This window comes from Phascolarctos cinereus, unplaced genomic scaffold (assembly GCF_003287225.1).
Source record: "Phascolarctos cinereus isolate Bilbo 61053 unplaced genomic scaffold, phaCin_HiC Scaffold_5;HRSCAF=322, whole genome shotgun sequence".
NCBI classification, from domain to species: Eukaryota; Metazoa; Chordata; class Mammalia; order Diprotodontia; family Phascolarctidae; genus Phascolarctos; species Phascolarctos cinereus.
The window spans coordinates 185,334,030-185,352,867 of NW_027555958.1; positions in this window are offsets into that span (position 1 = coordinate 185,334,030).

An 18,838-nucleotide genomic window follows, 5' to 3' on the forward strand; every position below is an offset into this window, starting at 1 on the left:
AAAGCATACTATTTCACTTTTTTGTTTTGTTTTGTTTTTCTTTCTCGTGGCTTATCCCTTTTGTTCTGATTCTTCTTTCAAAACATGACTAATGTGTAAATATGTTGAACATGATTGTACATGTATAACCTATATCAGGTTGTTTGCTGTCTTGGGGAGAAAAGGGAGGGAAGGAGAAAAATATGGAGCTCAAAATTTTATAAAAATGAATGTTGAAAACTACCCTTATATGTAATTGGAGAAAATATAAATACTATCAAAATAAAAAATAATGTCAACCCCTACCCCTCAAAAAAAACTGGGAACTACACGCCTACTTAAACTTCCTGAATAGTTTGGGGTGTGTGTGTGTGTGTGTGTGTGTGTGTGTGTGCATGTTGGGGGTAGGGGAAGTACTAGTTGCTCTAACTCTACCCTTAATCCATATCTTGCTGCCCTGCTTCTCAAATGTCTCCTTAAGTCTTTGTGTGAATTAAAATACACCACACACACACACACAGTCTAATGCTCTAAGCCTTTATTTGTGAGCCTGATTTTTTTTGAAAACTTCTCAAGTTGGAAAGCTGCAACATATTAGAGTAAATTCATGTAAAATTAACAATAATTAGAATAATTTATTGAATTTATTTCCATTTATGATGAATCACTATGCAACATGTTGCAGTTATGCATCTAATTAAATATGCTAGCTTCTTTTTATTGTAAGTTTTATTTTATTTCAACACTTTAGCATCAAATCTGCTTATATTTCAGTGTTTGTTGTTAATTCAAAATTTAAATATATTAGAGAAAATATTGGTCATGGTAGTTGACAAACTCATATGTTTGCTATTAAGAAATATAATTCTAATTTCTAGTATTTAGAAAATTATGTTTAGGTGATGTATAATTACTTCTCATTATTTCCATCAAGAATTCAAAGGAGACAGAAACAGAGTCAGAGATAGTAAAAGAGAGAGACAGAAAGACGGACTGACACACAGAAAGTCAGAAATACAGAGAGACAGAGACAAGGGAAAGAGACACAAAGACAAACAAATAAAAGAAAAAAAAGAAAGAAAAAGAAATGAAGAAGGAAAGAAAAGATGAATGAAATAAAAAATAAGAAAAAAAGGATGAATGGAAGAAGGTAACAACAAATTTTTTCCTCTAAGTTATTTATAAGCTTTCATCAATATAAATTCCCTTTTGTTTGTTTTCCTTCTTATAATTAACTTATCAGTATATGAGTTTCCCCGCTTTTATTTTACATGCAGTCTCACACAAGAAAAGAGAGTTGTATTGTTACTTAAACCTCTCCTCTTGGAGTGGTGTTATAGCTTAACAATCTTCTTCCAGCTTTAGAAAGAGTAGGATATGAGTATTTAAATAGTGCCAGTCACTGGAGCCTTTTTTGGCATCCTCACAGAGAATTGTAAATGGCACATATAATGGCCTGCAAATGATAACATGGTACCACGGGCTAAAATTATTCAGAAGTGAACCAATTACACCACATTTAAATAAACTACTTAAGTTCTCCCCTAGGAGGATTGGAAGGAGGGAGAGAAGAGAAACGGCTAGCTAAAAGAGCCTTCCTCAGAAAGTACATGCTGTACTTGAAATTTAGGGATAGTATTATTGATCCTCTCTGGAAAGTAAAAACAGATTTAACATGTATTTCAGCCCTTTTCTTCCATTGCAAACTGCTTGGCTACTGATCCTTCCTTGCAGAATGAGTGGCTACAGTTTTTTTCTTCTGAAATGAGCCAGGTGAAGAGGAACAAATGTCCCATTTACCAGAGTAGAGTGTGGGTGGGTGGAGAAAAAGGAAAGACTGACCTGGCCCTTTGGATGGGAGATTCATGAAGAGGCGGACCCCTCCCAACTGCTCTAGTTCATTTAAGTGGGGCAGTGTTTTAATCTTTCTCTGATTTTGCCTTCTAGATGAAAGCAAGCCAGAGAGTGAGACAAATGCTTCAAATGAAAAATCTTTTCCTATGCTGGAATCTGAAAAGCTTCTACATTTTCCATTAGCTATCCTAAAAAATTGTGAGTGCCCTGACAATTCATGCTAGACACTCCCATTATTCCCAGAAGAAAACCAATGAGAAGGGGCTTCTCTACATTGGGAGGCTTTTTGTGGCCCTGACTCTATTAGAAGGAAGCAGGAAGTAGTAATTAGAGTGGCTAGTACATAAGACAGCTGGAGACAAAGATGGAAAAGGACTCAGCTGGACTGGCACTGCATGGATCTTCATCACTGGTGAAATCAAGGCAGGGATCCAATCCCAATTCCAACCCAAATCTTGTCCAGGTTGTCTGCAGAGCTAATGTGAATCATCTAAATCTTATGAATGAGTCTGGTCGATTGAGAGTTGATTTCCCAAAGATGGGGTGGGAGCTTAGGGTCAAACAAAGATTTCCTTAATTCTCATAATTTAGGGCAAGTTTACATTTTCTTCTTGCTATGCACCTAAATAAATTTTGAGTCTGGCCAGTGCTACATCACCAGCTCTGTAAGACTGAAATAATGGGAGGGAGAGTAGTTTAAGAATGTGAAGGTTTAGTATTCTGTCTTGATCAGTGGGGATGTAGCAGCCTATGGTAGAGTCAGGGCAAATGGAATGAAAACCTTCTGACAAAGTGCTACCTAGTAATGAAATTACATACCATTCTCCCTATCTGGTTAATCAATCAGCCAAAGAATTCTTCAGTCACTATCAGCCTTTCTATAGGCTTTAGAAAGAATGGAAATGAGCCAGACCTGGGCTGCCTTGCTACTACAGTACTAAGAGCAGTCCCCTACAACCAATAGTCATATTAATAGAGCAACATGGCATAAATATAATCATTATACACACCCACACCCACACACCCACACCCACCCACACCCACACACACACACATATATATATATATATATATATATATATATATATATATACACACACACACACATATATATATATACACACAGATACACACACAAATACATATATACATACATGCACACACATATATAACACATACATGTATATATAAATATATACATGTATATACATATGCATGTATGTCTGTGTCTTATTTGAAAGCCTTATGTGTTTTGTTTTTACATTTGTACATAACCTCCACCCTGTGAAAAGCTCTTGTGACAGAGTAAAATAGTTAAGCAAGACTAGTGCTATGTGCCTCCATCTGAAAAGTGCAACATTTCACATCTGTAGCACTTTATACCTGTCCACTTTTTTAAATAATCAAAAAATATATTTTCTCTTCCTACTAACCCCTACTCTCTTGGGAAAAAAAAGATAAGAAAAACAAATTTCCTGTAACAAAAACAATAATCAAGCAAAATAAATTCCTCAATGGTTATATGAAAAAAAAAGTGTCTCATTATGCACCCTCAATCTATCACCTCTCTGTCAGGAGGTAGAACATATGTTTAATACTTGGTCCTTTGGCAGTTGTTCTTATAGCTTCAATTTTTTTTATAGTGTTGCTGATATTTTATAAATTTTTCTCCTTATTCCATTCATTTCTAAAAGTCGTCAAAATTGTTTATTTTTATAAGTGATGTTATATAAATTGTACTTGTTTTACTTACTTCATGTTTATAAATCTTTCCAAATGTCTTTGAAATCATCTATTTCCTCATCACATTCATATACCACAACTCTTCTACTATTCCTCCATTGATGGGCATCTCTTTAGTTTCTCATTTTATCATTAGAATTTCTGTAACACTGCAATAAATACCAGAAATGTTTTATTTTATTTTTACTCTATAGGTACCAAAGGTCTAGCATAGCTCTTGCAAATAGTTTTTACTTAATAAATATTTGTTGAATGGACTTAAATATGTAAGGAAACAGGATCATTAGAGTGGATTTTTCACTGGGCATGGCAATTCTTTTTCTCACTCAAAATAGATTGACAATGACAAGCCAAAATGAATCCTTTTAGGAATATTAGTATTGACCAGAGTCTAGTGTGTTTCATGCAGACTGATTCACCAATACTTTCTTAATTACTATCCCTCACACTTGCCAAATGCATCTCCAGTTGACATCCATATACCTGAGGTATGTTATCCCAATACAGGAACTATTCTTTGTTGAACTGGGGTAGGAGATTCCTGATGTCCAACCAGGTTGGAGCTCTTGTCCTCTGCCTCCACTTCCTGAAGGAGGAAAACAAGGTTGATTTTCTAACTTTTTAGGCAAATTTGTTACAAAATGCAAATTCCCCATTGTATAATGTGAATAACTAAAATAGGCACTTTTTAGGTCCAAACACAAAAGTATATTTATTTGTTTTCCCTCCTAAATACAATGGGAAATATTGCTTCATCATTTGCATCTTTACAAATTCATTTTGTGTCTCTCTGTTCTTTCAATTTAACTACCCTGTGAAAAAGTTTTGCATCCTTGTGACATACTTCAACAGATATTTATTTAATAAGATCATCAAATTTAAAAAAAAAAGTAATTCTTGTGAAATAGTTACCTGCTCTTAAATATATTAAATTATAATAAAATCATTTGTAGCACACAAAAAAAAATTTAGGAGGACAAATCCTGTTATATCTCACAAGTCTAAAAGAGAACTCTGTTTTTTTTAGGATAGACTTGGATCAATTAGAAGCCTGCTTTGGGAATTTGAATGAGAAATCTTCTTTTCTGAATGACTTCTGATTCTATCTATGGATTCTGTCTACAGAGTCTGTTAAAGTTCTGTAAATAATCAAATTCAATAAAGAATTAGCACTGGATTTCCATAAGTACAAACTTTATTGTGCCATGTCAAACTGTTTCAGTTCAATTTTAATCTTATAGAAATAGACATCATATTCCTAGAGCCATGAAGATAATGATCAATTGTTGAGATAATTTACTAGTATCATCTCAGATTTGGGTTCACTTCAATTTAAATCCAAAACAAAACAAATTGATAGTGGGAGAAAAAACCTAACAAATCTTAGGCAGACTAAGAGAAAATGCAATAAACAGTGGTAATTTATGCTCCTTATGCTTAAGCATAATCCCTTGGAAACCTCAGAAACATGTCAAAGAATGCCATGTTTAGACATTGGGCTCCATGGAACAACAAAAGAGGGGGCCAGCCAAGATAGATTAATTTAAATGACTTGAGCTTTGCTGAGATCATTCAGTCACACACACACACACACACACACACACACACACACACACACACACACAAATCCAATTTACCAAGTTTTGTTTTTAACCTCAACTAGGACTTTAAGATCACCACACAAGCAGAGGGATACAGATGCCTCTCTCTATATGTGCATATGTACGCACATATGAAGGCATGACAAAGAGGACTGATATGTGACCAGCAGACTTCTCACACACACACGTACACCTTTGAAAGATAACATAATGACTGAAACTATTTGTGTGTGTGTATGGGGAATGTATGAAGAATAAACTATCATCTAGTCAAGCAGGCATTTGACCTGTATTATGTTACATATATGTAATATGTATATATGTATATGTGTGTGTGTGTGTATGTATATTCAATCTTCCTGTTTGACATTTAAAGCCCTTCACAATTGGGCCCTTTGTTAGCTTTACAGAGATTTATTTTATACCTTACTCCACCATCCATTTACTAATATTCAGCTACACTAGTTTAATTGCTGTTTCTCACACAAGATACTCCGTCTCTTATCACCATGCCTTTACCTTGCTCCCCCACCCTCCAAGCCTCCAAATGCTCTCCTTCTTAACCTCTGCCTCTCAGTTTCTTTGATTTCCTTCAAGTCTCAGCTCAAATGTAACTTTCTTAAGCAGGCTTTTTCAGTCCCCCAGTTGCTACTACTTTCCTTCCCCTCTGAGATTACCTTCCATTTACTCTGTATATAACTTTTATTTAACTAGTTATTTAAATGTTCTGTCCTTCATTAGAACATGAACTCCTTGAGGGTAAGGGCTATATTTTTCCTTTCTCTGTATTATCAGGGCTTAGCAGAGTTCATACACATATTAAATACTTAATAAATTCTTTTTGATTGGTTATCATCCTAACACATGCAGCCAGATCTCATTACTTTCCTCTTTTCCTTCCTTCCTTCCTTCCTTCCTTCCTTCCTTCCTTCCTTCCTTCCTTCCTTCCTTCCTTCCTTCCTTCCTTCCTTCCTTCCTTCCTTTCTTCTTTCCTCACTCTTCATAACATAAACATAGTATAAAATGCAATAATATTTTGAATTCTAGAGATGCCTCTGAAAGTTAGTCTGCAGTGCATGCTTCAACAAAGTTTAAGCATGGAGATAGTATTAGGTTTTCAAGCAAGCAGAGACATGTAATCTGGAGTTCAAAGACTTCTTTTTTATTTTAACATCTTCATGTGTGTTTCAATATAATTTGTTTCCTTTGTAATCACTCAGTCAAAAGGTTAGTTAACAATCATTTGTTAAATGCCTATTATAGGCCAGACACCATACAAAGTGGTGGTTCCTATGTATTTTATGCATTAAAAAGACATTATGAAGAGTCCATAGACTTCACCAGACTGCCAACATTGTCCATGACAAAAATTAAAAAAAAAATAAGAACTCCAGATCTAAAGTCTTCCAATGGCCTGCTTGCTACATAGCTATAAACTACATATTTATATGGTGTGCTTTCTATTTTACTGTATTTTGTGAGTTTAGTCATTTTTCAGTCATATCCAACTCTTCATGAGCCCATTTGGGGTTTTCTTGGCAAAATACTGGAATGGCTTGCCATGTCCTTCTCCAAATCATTTTAAAGATGAGAAAACTGAGACAAATAGAGTTGTGATTCACCCAGGTCACACAGCTAGTAAATGTCTGAGGCTGGATTTGAACTGAGAAGGAGTGTTCCTGACTCTCTATCCAGTGCACCACCTATCTGCCATTATGTTGCTTTAATGCATTGCACTGAAGAAAATGGAACAGCAAAGCACTCTAATGAATACTCCCTGCTTTCTGCTATTTAATCATGTAGGAGGCTCTGAAAACATCATAATTCTTTCTTAATCATTGCCTGCTTTTAACTTCGTTGTAGAAAACATTTTCTTTCTACATTTTGTAATGAAATGTGGAACTCAAAGACCAAATTCAGTAGCATATATGTTAAAACAACCAACTCACTGATTAATTCATTCATTAAACTGATATTTCTCTCATTGAAAATGTCTGTGGGAGATGGGGGTTGGAATTGATGCACACTCCCTTTCTTTATGGAGTTTATAATCCAGTAGAAGGACTAAGACATTTATAAATACTGCATAGAATAAGAATATGGCAATGAGAGAGATAAAATGTGATGTTATAGTTTAGAGGAGGGGTAGGTTTCTTTAAGATAGGTTGGTGGTATGGGGTAGATAGGAGAATGATTCATGGGAGAAATAACATTAGAACTGTGACTTACTCAATTACTAGATATTCCTCAAGTCCCTCTTGTTGTGAGAGCACTGTGTTAGCTGCTGAGGAAGATACAAAGATTAACTAAGACATGGTTCCTTTCTTCAAGAAGCTTACAGTCTAAATTGGGGAAAAAACATATATCAAAAATATATATCAAGGATGAAAGCTGTTTCCCTCTTGTCTTAGATCATCAGTATTGAGCACCATATCTGACATATGGTAGGTGTTCAATGTCTTTTAACTGATATATATATTTCACCACAGTAGTATATGTTGCTCTGGCAATATATATCAGATGTTGCTTTCTTAAGCAATATGCCGTGATAAATGCTTAGTCATTAAATAAAGTGCTCTGTGAGCTTTGGGAGCCTAGAAAGATACAGAGGATTTTGATCCTCAGAAGGGCTGCAGTAAAAGGAGGGGAAAGAAATTCAAAGCAAGGTAATGAGGCATGAAAACATAAGATAGACTTAAAGAATAGATAATAGTACTATTTTGGCTGGAGCTTAGGTTATGTGAATGGTATCATATTCAAAAAATAATTTGAAGCAAAATTGCTAAGGTGTTCAATTGCTGTGCTAAGAAGCAACTACTTTAGTTGTAAGACAATGGTAAGCCAATAAAATGTTTTAAAAATTAAGGTAATATGGGAGGCAGAGCAAAGATGGCAGAGTAAAAGCAGTGACTTGCTTGAGCTCTCCCCCAAATCCCTCTACATGCCCATAATGGCCCTAAACAAATTCTAAAGCAGCAGAACCCACAAAAAGTCAGAGTGAAACAAATTTCCAGAATAAGTTAGCCTGGATGGTTGATCAGAAAGTATATTTCACCAGACAGGGAGAGAAATGTGGTTCAGCATGGACACACAGGCAAAACAGGCCTCAGCAACCTGCAGCAGCTCTCAGAGGACTGAATCACAGTCCGCTGTGGCAGTTTCCACACTTCTTAACCCACAAATGTCAAAGACAACTTTTAAGGTTAGTAGGAAAAGTCTGTGACTGCAGTGAGAGAGAAGCTTGATCCCAGCCCCAGTCCCAGTGCCTGGCCCGAGGGTAGCAGCTGCTTCCTGAGCTTTCTGGCCCATAGGCTGAGGGAGAATTGAGTGGCTGATCAGAGGGGGATTGCAGGGACCTCTTTGCTGGTGCAGGATTATTTTGCTTTGCCCATGCTTGGATCTGGGTCACAGTTCTGGATGGTGATCCTGGGGCAAGGAGGAGTGCTGGTGTGGTGGAGTGTGCAGTGACAGTAGAGAGGAAATCCTTTTCACAGTTCCAAGGCAGAAAAGAGTGCTTATTATCACTCATAGACCAGAGCACAGGCCAGGAAAGGAGGAAATACCTCTCCCCTTGTCATACTACCTTGGAAGAAATGAAAATTTACAGGTCGCTAGAAGTATCTCTGAAAACAGCTGCACAAAATTCCCTAAGCTTGGGACAGTACATTCTCCACACTGGAAGCCAACCCCTACCTTAACAAAGGGTTTAAAACTCAAGTAGTTGGCTGGGATCATGAGCAAACAAAGGCACAAAAAAGGCAGACCATAGAATCTTTCTTTGGTAACAAAGAAGATCAAAAAATATAACCAGAAGAAGACAACAAAATCAAAGCTCTGACATCCAAAGCCTCCAAGAAAAATATGAATCAGTTCCAGGCTATGGAAAAGCTCAAAAAGTATTCTGAAAAACAAGTAAGAGAAGTAGAGGAAAAACTGGGAAGATAAATGAGAGTGAGGCAAGAAAATCATGAAAAATAAGTCAACCACTAGCTAAAAGAGACTGAATACTAAAATACTGAAAAAAATAACACCTTAAAAAATAGCCTAACCCAAATGGCAAAAGAGGTCCAAAAGGCCAATAAAGAGAAGAATGCATTAAAAAGAAAAATTGGCCAAATGCAAAAGGAAGTCTAAAAGCTTACTGAAGAAAATACTTCCTTAAAAATTAGAATGGAGCAATTGGAAGCTAGTGACTTTATTAGGAATCAAGATATTGTAAAACAAATCCAAAAGAATGAATAAATAGAAAACAATGTAAAATATCTCATTGGAAAAACAAATGACCTGGAAAATAGATCCAGGAGAAATAATTTAAAAGTTATTGGATTATCTGAAAGCCATGATCAAAAAAAAAAAGAGTCTAGGCATCATCTTTCAAGAAATTAGCAAGGAAAACTACCCTACTATTTTAGAACCAGAGGGCAAAATAGAAATGGAAAGAATCCACAGATCACTTCCTGAAAGATATCCTCAAAGGAAAAGTCCTAGGAATATTGTAACCAAAATTCCAAGTTCCCAGGTCAAGGAGAAAATATTGCTAGCAGCCAGAAAGAAACAATTCAAGTATTGTGGAAACACAATCAGGATACCACAAGATTTAGCAGCATCTACATTAAGGGACTGGAGGGGATAGAATACAATATTCTGGAGGGCAAAGGAGATAAGATTATAACCAAGAATCACTTACCCAGCAAAACTGAGTATAATCCTTCAGGGGAAAAAATACATATTCAATGAAATAGAGGACTTTCAAGCATTCTTGATGAAAAGACCAGAGCTGAATAGAAAATTTGACTTTCAGATAGAAGACTCAAGTGAAACATGAAGAGATAAACAGGAAAAAGAACACATAAGAGATTCATTAAATTTGAACTATTTACATTCTTTCATGGAAAGATGATATTTGTAACTCATGACACCTTTGTCAGTATTAGAGTAGTTGGAGGGAAAAAAATTATTGCATGTGTGTATATATATATACATATATATATGCATATACACACATACATATACACATACATACACACACACACACACACACACATATATATATACAGAGAGAGAGAGAGAGAGAGAGAGAGAGAGAGAGAGAGAGAGAGCGAGAGCGAGCACACAGGGTGAGTTGAAGATGAAAGGGTGATATCTGAAGAATAAAATTAAGGGGTGAGAGGATTATACTGGGAGAAGGAGAAAGGGAGAGGTAGAATGGGGTAAATTATCTTACATAAAACAGACAAGAAAAGGCTTTTACACTGGCGGGCAAGTATGGGAAGGTGAGAGGGAATGAGTGAATCTTATTCTCATAGGATTTGGCTTAAGGAAGGAATAATGTAAACACTGCATTGGGTATGGAAATCTATCTTGCCCTACAGGAAAATAGGGGGAGAGGGGGACAAGAGAGCAGGGGAGGGCAGATTGGGGGAAACGGTAATCAGAAGCAAACACTTCTGAGGAGGGACAGGGTGAAAAGAGAGAATTGAATAAATGGGGGACAGGATAGGATTAAAGGAAATATAGTTAGTTTTTCACAACATGAATACTATGGAAATGTTTTGCATAACTACATGTGTATAACCTTTATCGAGTTGCTTGCCTTTTCAGTCAGGGTGGGTGGGGAATGAGGAAGGGAGAAAATTTGGAACCCAAAGCTTTAATAACACATGTTAAGAAAAATTATTTTCACATGCAACTGGGAAATAAGAAATACAGGAAATGAGGTATAGAAATCTATCCTGCCATACAGGAAAATAGAAGGGGAAGGGGATAAGAGAAGGGGGGTCAGAGATAGAAGGGAGGGCAGATTAGGTATTCAGAATGCATACCATCATGGGATGGGGGAGGAATGAGATAGGGAGAAAATTTGGAACTCAAAATCTTGTGGAAGTGAATGTTGAAAATGAAAAATAAATAAATTAAAAAGAAAAAAAGGGAAAAAAAAGAAAATTGACATAATCTGATCCAAACTGTGATTTGTAATTTGGCAACAGTATTTAGGATTGACCAGAGGGATAAGAATATATAAGTATCTGGGCAAGAAGTACCAAAACTACTGCAATTGTGTAGCAAAGAGCTACTGAAAACCTAACTGCAACTTTTACTGATGTCAATTGAAAGTCATAGTTGAAGTCATGGACAGAACTCTCTCTCTCTCTCTCTCTCTCTCTCTCTCTCTCTCTCTCTCTCTCTCTCTCTCTCCTTCTCTCTCTCTCTCTCCCCCTCTTTCTCCTTTTCATATCCTCTCAATAAAATATAAGTTCCTTAAGGTTGGAAGCTGTTTCACTCTTGTCTTAGATCATCAGTATTGAGCACCATATCTGACATATAGTAGATGCTCAATGTTCTTCAATTGATTGATAGCTTTACTCTTGAAATTACTTTGTATTATTATTTATTAGTGTACAAATTGTATCCTTCCAGTAGGATATAAGCTTTGTGAATACAGGGACTAATTTATTTCTGTCTTTGATTCTCCAGCATTCAGTAGGTACCCTGAACGTAGTGAACACTTAACAGGTATTCGCTGAATTTCATTGAATTTGGGCATGGAGACTTTTAGGAATGGTCAAAACGAACTTTCAGGAAGTGATTTAACTAGAATATATCAGCTCTTGTTAAGAACAAGGTACAATTCTCAAATAATCTTAGTTTTGTTACAAACTGGCTCTAAAGACAATTTGACTTCCTGCTAAGAAATGCATGGCCGGTATCTTAGCTAGTAATTTTAGCACCAGAGCAATCAACGCTGAATACACTCTCAAATCAACTTTGTAATTCATTATATGAAAATTGAATAAGGCAAAATTAGTTGAGTGGGAGGAGCAGTTATTTACTATAGAGCTTCGGAGTTGAGAAGTAGGGATGATTTCCCTTGATTGCCGATGCCACAAGGAGCTAATATTCTATTAGCACTTCCACACAATCATTTTAGTAATGTCCATGACTTCAACTATGACTTTCCATTGAAATTAGTATAATTTTTTTAATGTTTAATCATTTTAATGTTATTGAAGGGAATGACACAGCTTGTGAATCATATGGTTAAACCCATGTTTCAAGCTTTGATCATTTTGCCTAACATTTTCTTAACTGGTAGGAAGAATGATTACTTTGCCTGCATGAGAAGCAGAATAATAGAATCTTCGGAGAGCAAAGACACTATTCTTTCAAGAGAGATACGTGTTTCGAAATTCTTTTTTTAAAGAGACATGTGGACAAAATTGGTATGTGATTTAGACATAAAGGGTGATACTATAAGCATATTAGGAGAGTAAAGAATAGTTTACCTGTCAGATCTATGGAGAAGAGAAGAACTTATGACCAAACAAAAGATGGAAAACATTATGAAATACAAAATGGATAATTTAGATTACATTAAATTAAAAAGTTTTCGCACAAAGCCAATGCAACCAAGATTAGAAGAGAAGCAGAACACTGAGAAACAATTTTTACAGATAATGTCTTTGATAAAAGCTTTATTTAAAAAAAAACATATTTCAACATTAGTCATGTTGTGAAAGAAGCAGAACATAAGGGAAAAACCATGAGAAAAAAAAAGAACAAATGCTTTGATCTCTATTCAGACTCCACATTTCTTTCTATATGGACAGCATTTTCCATCGTTGAGTCTTTTGGAATTGTCTTAGATCATTGCATTGCTGAGAAGAGCTAAGACTATCAAAGTTGGTCATCACACAATTTTGCTGTTATGGTATATACAGTGTTCTCCTGATTCTGCTCACTTCACTCAGCATCAGTTCATGTAAGTCCAGGTTTTTTTTTTTCTGAAATCCAACTGCTCATCATTTCTTATGGAACAATAGTTTTCCATCAGAATCACATATTATAATTTGTTCATTCATTCTTCAATTGATGGGTATCCCTTCAATTTCTAATTCTTAGCTACGACAAAATGAGCTGCTATAAACATTTTTGTATGTGTGATATACACATAATGATCTCTTTGAGACACAGAACTAGTAGTGATATTTCTGGATCAAAAGGTATGTATGCACAGTTTTATAGCCTGAAGGCCTCATTTATAAAATATATAGAGAAATGAGACAAATTTATAAGAATACAAGTCATATCTCAGCTGATAAATGGTTAAAGGATATGAACAGGCAGTTTTCAGATGAAGAAATTCAAGCTATCTATTGTCATATAAAAATGTTCTAAATCATTATTGATTAGAGAAATGTTAATGAAAAGAACTGTGATGTATTGCATCATACCAATCAGATTGGCTAATAGGACAAAACAGGAAAATGATAAATGTTGGAGAAGATGTGGGAAAATTGGAATACTAATGCATTGTCCGTGGAGTTGTGAACTGATCCAACCATTCTGGAGAACAATTGGGAACTATGCCCAAAGGGCTATAAAACCATATCTACCCTTTAATCCAGCAATACAACTACTACGTCTGTATCCCAAAGAGATCATAAAAAAGGGAAAAGGATCCAAATGTGTGAAAATATTTCTAGCAGCTTTTTGTGGTGGCCAATAATTGGAAATTTAGGAGACACCCATCAAATGGGGAATAGCTGAACAAGTTGAGGTATATGAATGTAATGGAATACTATTGTGCTATAAGAAATGATGAGCAGACAGATTTCAGAAAAACCTTGAAAGACTTACATGACCTGGTGCTGAATGGAGTGAGCAGAACCAGGAGAACACACCTAAACATCTCTCTGATTTCCAACTTGCTTCCGTAGAAATTGGAGAATTTTCCCTCATGTGAAGTTAGGGCCCCTCTCTTGGTTGAGCTGAGATATCTCACTCTTAGTGTGAGAGATCATTAATTTTTTGCATTTTCTTGTGTATTCTAATTTGTAGAATTTGTCCATTTTTTGTTTATTGTCAGCTTGGATAAATGGATTTACTTGATATTCACTATTGGTGATGGTCTTGTGGGAAAGAATGAGGTCTTCAGTTGTACGTTAGCATACCTTTCCTATTAAGGGATAGTTACCCCTCCCCCCCAAAAAAAGACTTGAACTTAAAATCTGTTCCCCTGAACCAATAATACTTAGTAAAGAAGATAGATGTGATTATAGTCCTGTGCCTTTCTCTCTCAGAGGAGAAGAAAGCAACTAGTCTTGTGACCCCTTTTGTTCTTCTCAAGGCATGAATCTCAGTCTTCCTTTAAGAGTAATGGACAACACCCCAGAGGCATCTATCTTTGTTTCATCACAAGTTGCATTTAAAGAACCTATATGGACATACATAATCCAAATAGACAGTAGCCATATTACTTTGCCCTCCCCTTTCCCTCATAATAAAAAAATATTTGGGGTTTCTGACCCCAGACTTCAGTGGAGATGAATAACCAGGCTGTAAGAAGCCCCACCTTCATGCTGAACTTTCTTTTTTTGCAAATAGAGCTTAGCATGACTACGGAGCTTGTATTGAATAGCTTTTAGTGTTAACCAAAAGGAGAGGAAAGGGAGAGCCAGGAAAGATTAAAAACAGAAAATGAAGACAAATGAAGCAAAGAGGGATGAAGTATTCAGTTCAGATTTTGGCATATTGGTCTTATTATCATTATTTTTATCTCTTTTAATGAGGAGCATGACACATAGTTATTGTGAGTCTTCCATGACTGGATTTCATGATGTGTGTGAACTAAATGAAATGACAATACTTCTGACAAAGAAATAACATGCCACAGGGGACACGGAGGGGAGGGGTAGTAATGGAGAAGAAAAGAATTGCTCCCAATATTTGATTATATTTCTCAAGATTTATTCTCCTGGAAAAGTTTCGCTAATATTTTGGCAGTAACCTGCCTTCTTTGGGGCATTACATGAATAGATACTAAGAAATGTAATCAAAAAGTAAGGAGGTATTTTTTTCCCCTCTCTCAAAGCTGAGAATGCTTAGAGTGTGATGTGTGCTGATAATAGGCTTCTCCAGCAAGCTAGTTTACTTAACAGGGTGGTCCATGGCTCGTATTGTTCTCTGGAGTTTGCTTCTAGGTTTCTCCACTTTTTGCAAAGATACGCATGTGTTACTCCTCCTTAGAGAATTTATGTGTTAACGTATTCAGAGATTTACATTGTCCTTCAATGTTAATACATCTTATCAACATAGCAATGTTGGGAGAACATAAAAAGGAAACATTTGGAACATTCATTTCTTTCAGACACTGGGAGAGTGGACTAGAAGAAAGATAAGTGATGCCACTATCATTATACATGTTTATAAAATCTGAGAGAATGTAATGTAGATATGTAAGCTACATACCTAGCTTGACAGACCTATGATCATTAAGAATTATCATTAATCGTTTCTTAAATTTAAACCGGGCAAACTTTGGAACATTTATGATACAATCACAGCTTAACTAGAGACTTCATCATTTGTTTTTTCTTATACTTCCACTTGGATTTAAGTTACAACATTTTTAATCCTAGACTGTGAAGAAAAGGGATTATAGTAATGCACAGGAAAATCAATAGCATGTTCCACTGAAAATTAAACTAATATTTTCAAGCAGAAGAAGCCTGTAAGTAATGGAGTTGTGGTCACTTAAGTTTTAATCAAAGTTTATTTTCCAAAAAGCCATTAGAAATACTATTAGAAACACTAGTTAAGAGAAAGAATCAGAGCTCAACTATAAACATATTGCTTCTATTATGTGTTTGTTGTCAGGGCCAGGCCAAGGCAAATTTTGCCATCAACATCCTTCAATCCTTATTCTACCATGTCAATGGCTGCTATTTATTTTTAGCACCCATACTTCTCCCTGTAGGCACCTTATGTCTTTTTGCTGCCCTGGCTGCCTAGAATTTCTCTTCTTCCATCTCTTCCTGACAGATACATACATTGTGGTACTCTAAGGAACTCAGGTATAGGACTGTATGCTCTGTAACTTTGCTAATGTTCATCTTCCCACCTAAAAGTCTTTATTGTATGTCCTATTCCCTCACACTATTGGTTGATCACTGATTAGCCTGACAAATTAATTTGAGCTACTGAGGTATGGCTGATAATGACTTTCAATATACTATTCTTTTCAGATAAGTGAGACATTCAATAATATGAATGATAGCTAACTTCTATATAGTACTTACTATTTGCCATGCACTGTTCTAAGCTCTTTACAAATATTATCTCATTTTACCCTCAAAAGAAGACTGGGAGATAGATGCTGTTATTATCCCCATTTTGTAGATTAAGAAACTGAAGCAATCAGAAGTTAAGTGACTTGCCCAAGGTCCCACAAGTATCTGAGGCCAGATTTGAAGTTAGGTCTTCTTGACTACAGTCCTGGGACTCTATTGTCTGTACCACCTATTTGTCCCCTTTTGTGCTTTAACTCAAAGTGGTAATGGATAAGATTTTTAGGTAGAAATGACAAAAACCAGACCAAGATATTTCAAGACAGAGAAGCCTTTCATGTTTCTCAAATCACACTGTTATAGAATGTGTTTAATCTGTAGAAGATCTTGATTTCTCAAACACTTAAGTGGTTCTTTAGTAATAAGAGGGCTTATACTTCCATCATAAGACCACCAAGCTATTTGTCACATGAGAAGAATCATTGGTTAAAAACAAGGTCAACAACTTACTTGAACTAGAACCAATTTGGTGTGTGGGTAACCATTTCATGGGATGAGATAACAACACTAAATTTTAATGGAGAAAATTTTAATCTGCTTCTCTGAAAGTAGTAATCCTCAAATAGCCTTTGCAAGTAATCAGTTGAAAAACATTTTTTTTCTCACAATTTGCAGATGAAGAAAGTATCATTTTCTCCATAACAGCATCCTCAGAATATTTAAGGAACACTGGGCTTTGTAGATGTAACACACAGAAGACTTACAGCAGAAAGAATACTGAGTGAAAGAACACTGAGCTTGGGCCTGAAAAATTGATGAGGACTTGTCCTGTCTTCTTGTTGTGGTTGTTGCTCTGGCTGCTGCTACTGTTGCTGCTGTTTATCCCTCCATGCTTACTTGGCCCTGGCCTAATCAGCTAGCAATAATTGTTGAATGAGTACTTCTTGTTGAAATGTCCCCCATGATTCCTCATGTTTACTGTATTGGGCATGTCTACAATTTCACACTGCATCATGTGTCCCTTTAACTCTGACAGAGGCACCCTGTACAACAGTGGTGTCAAACTCAAACAGAAATGGGATACGTAATGACCCTTGCAGACCACATATTGACTTTCTGTTGTTCAGCTGTTCAGTCATCTCCAGCTCTTTGTAATTCTGTGGATCACAGCGTTATACCTTGAACTATATGTAGGAAACTGTGCTAGGTATAAGGGATCCATTAAAAAAAAAGCGAGATAGACCCTAACCTTAAGGAGCCTAAATTCTACTGGAGGATATAGGACACATAAGTAAATACAATTTGTATAGGAAAATACAGTTTGTGTCATGGGCTGAAATTGAGCCCAGGTCTTTCTGATTCCAAAACCAGTTGGCCAATCACTACATCATATACCTAGTTTGAAGCATATAAACCAAATCATTATAGGGGTTTCAATTTTTCACTTCCCTTGTGTAGACATAGCCATTAATCCAAGTACTCAATTGCTAATTAAACATGTAAAGAGGAGTTATTGCAATAACATCACAAATTACTTGCAGTTTCTTTCTGTCTCTGTCTCTGTCATGTGATATATGATGCACGTTATATATTATAATATATAATATATGGCATCGTTATAATAATTATAACAATATATAACTATGCACAATATAACAATAATATTTAATATATAATATATACACATATGTATGTTTACATACATACATATATGCACATTTTTAATTATATATACAATACATATTTAAAATGTTGGGTGGGATTGATTTAATAAATAAGTTACTGACCTCACTTAAAGTAGCTAGCAATATTTTTTTAATCAAGTGAAAATGTGTCCTGAAATTCAATCTTTCAAAATAGTTTAATAAGAGCTAACTAAATTTATAAGGAGCAGAATGCATCATGTCCTTATATAAAATTGCAGTTGCTTAACAAACTCAGTAATGCCTTCAGATACTTATATGAAATAGCAAGTCAATTTGGGTTTCAGCATTCTAGTGGTGAGCCAGCCAGGGAGGCAAAGTAAATATCAGTGTACCCCTTGAGAGATAATCACTTTGGGTATGGACTGGAGATGAAGAGAGGGAAAAAGTATTTGTCTCTTTCCCACCCTGACAAGACAAAAATCGTACAAACGTCAGAAGATCAAGAAGATTTGGACTTTCCATGGGCATTCTACCATTGTCTCCAGGACAGCAATGGATGATAGCAGTAACATCTCATGTGTTGAGGACAAATTAAGAAGATTCAGTACTCTACAAGAATCCCAGTAGAAAGCTACACCATGTCTGAGGGAACTTCATGGAGACTTTACAAAAGAAAAGAAAGGGACCCTTGTATTCTAGTCACTGTGCTCTATTCTTGAGCTGAAATTCCCCTGAACTTTATGTGGACTAGTGAGAGAGTGTGCTGCTTGGTTTAGGGATATGTTTTGTATCAATAATTCTTACCACCCTAGTAAAACCCATTTCTATAAGCTAATAGTTAGGCTGGCTAATAGATATCAACTGATAATCAATGGGTAAAGTGTGTTATTGGCTATCCCATCTGCAACCAACCCTTACAGTTACAAAGTTACCTTTCAAGTTACCTTGA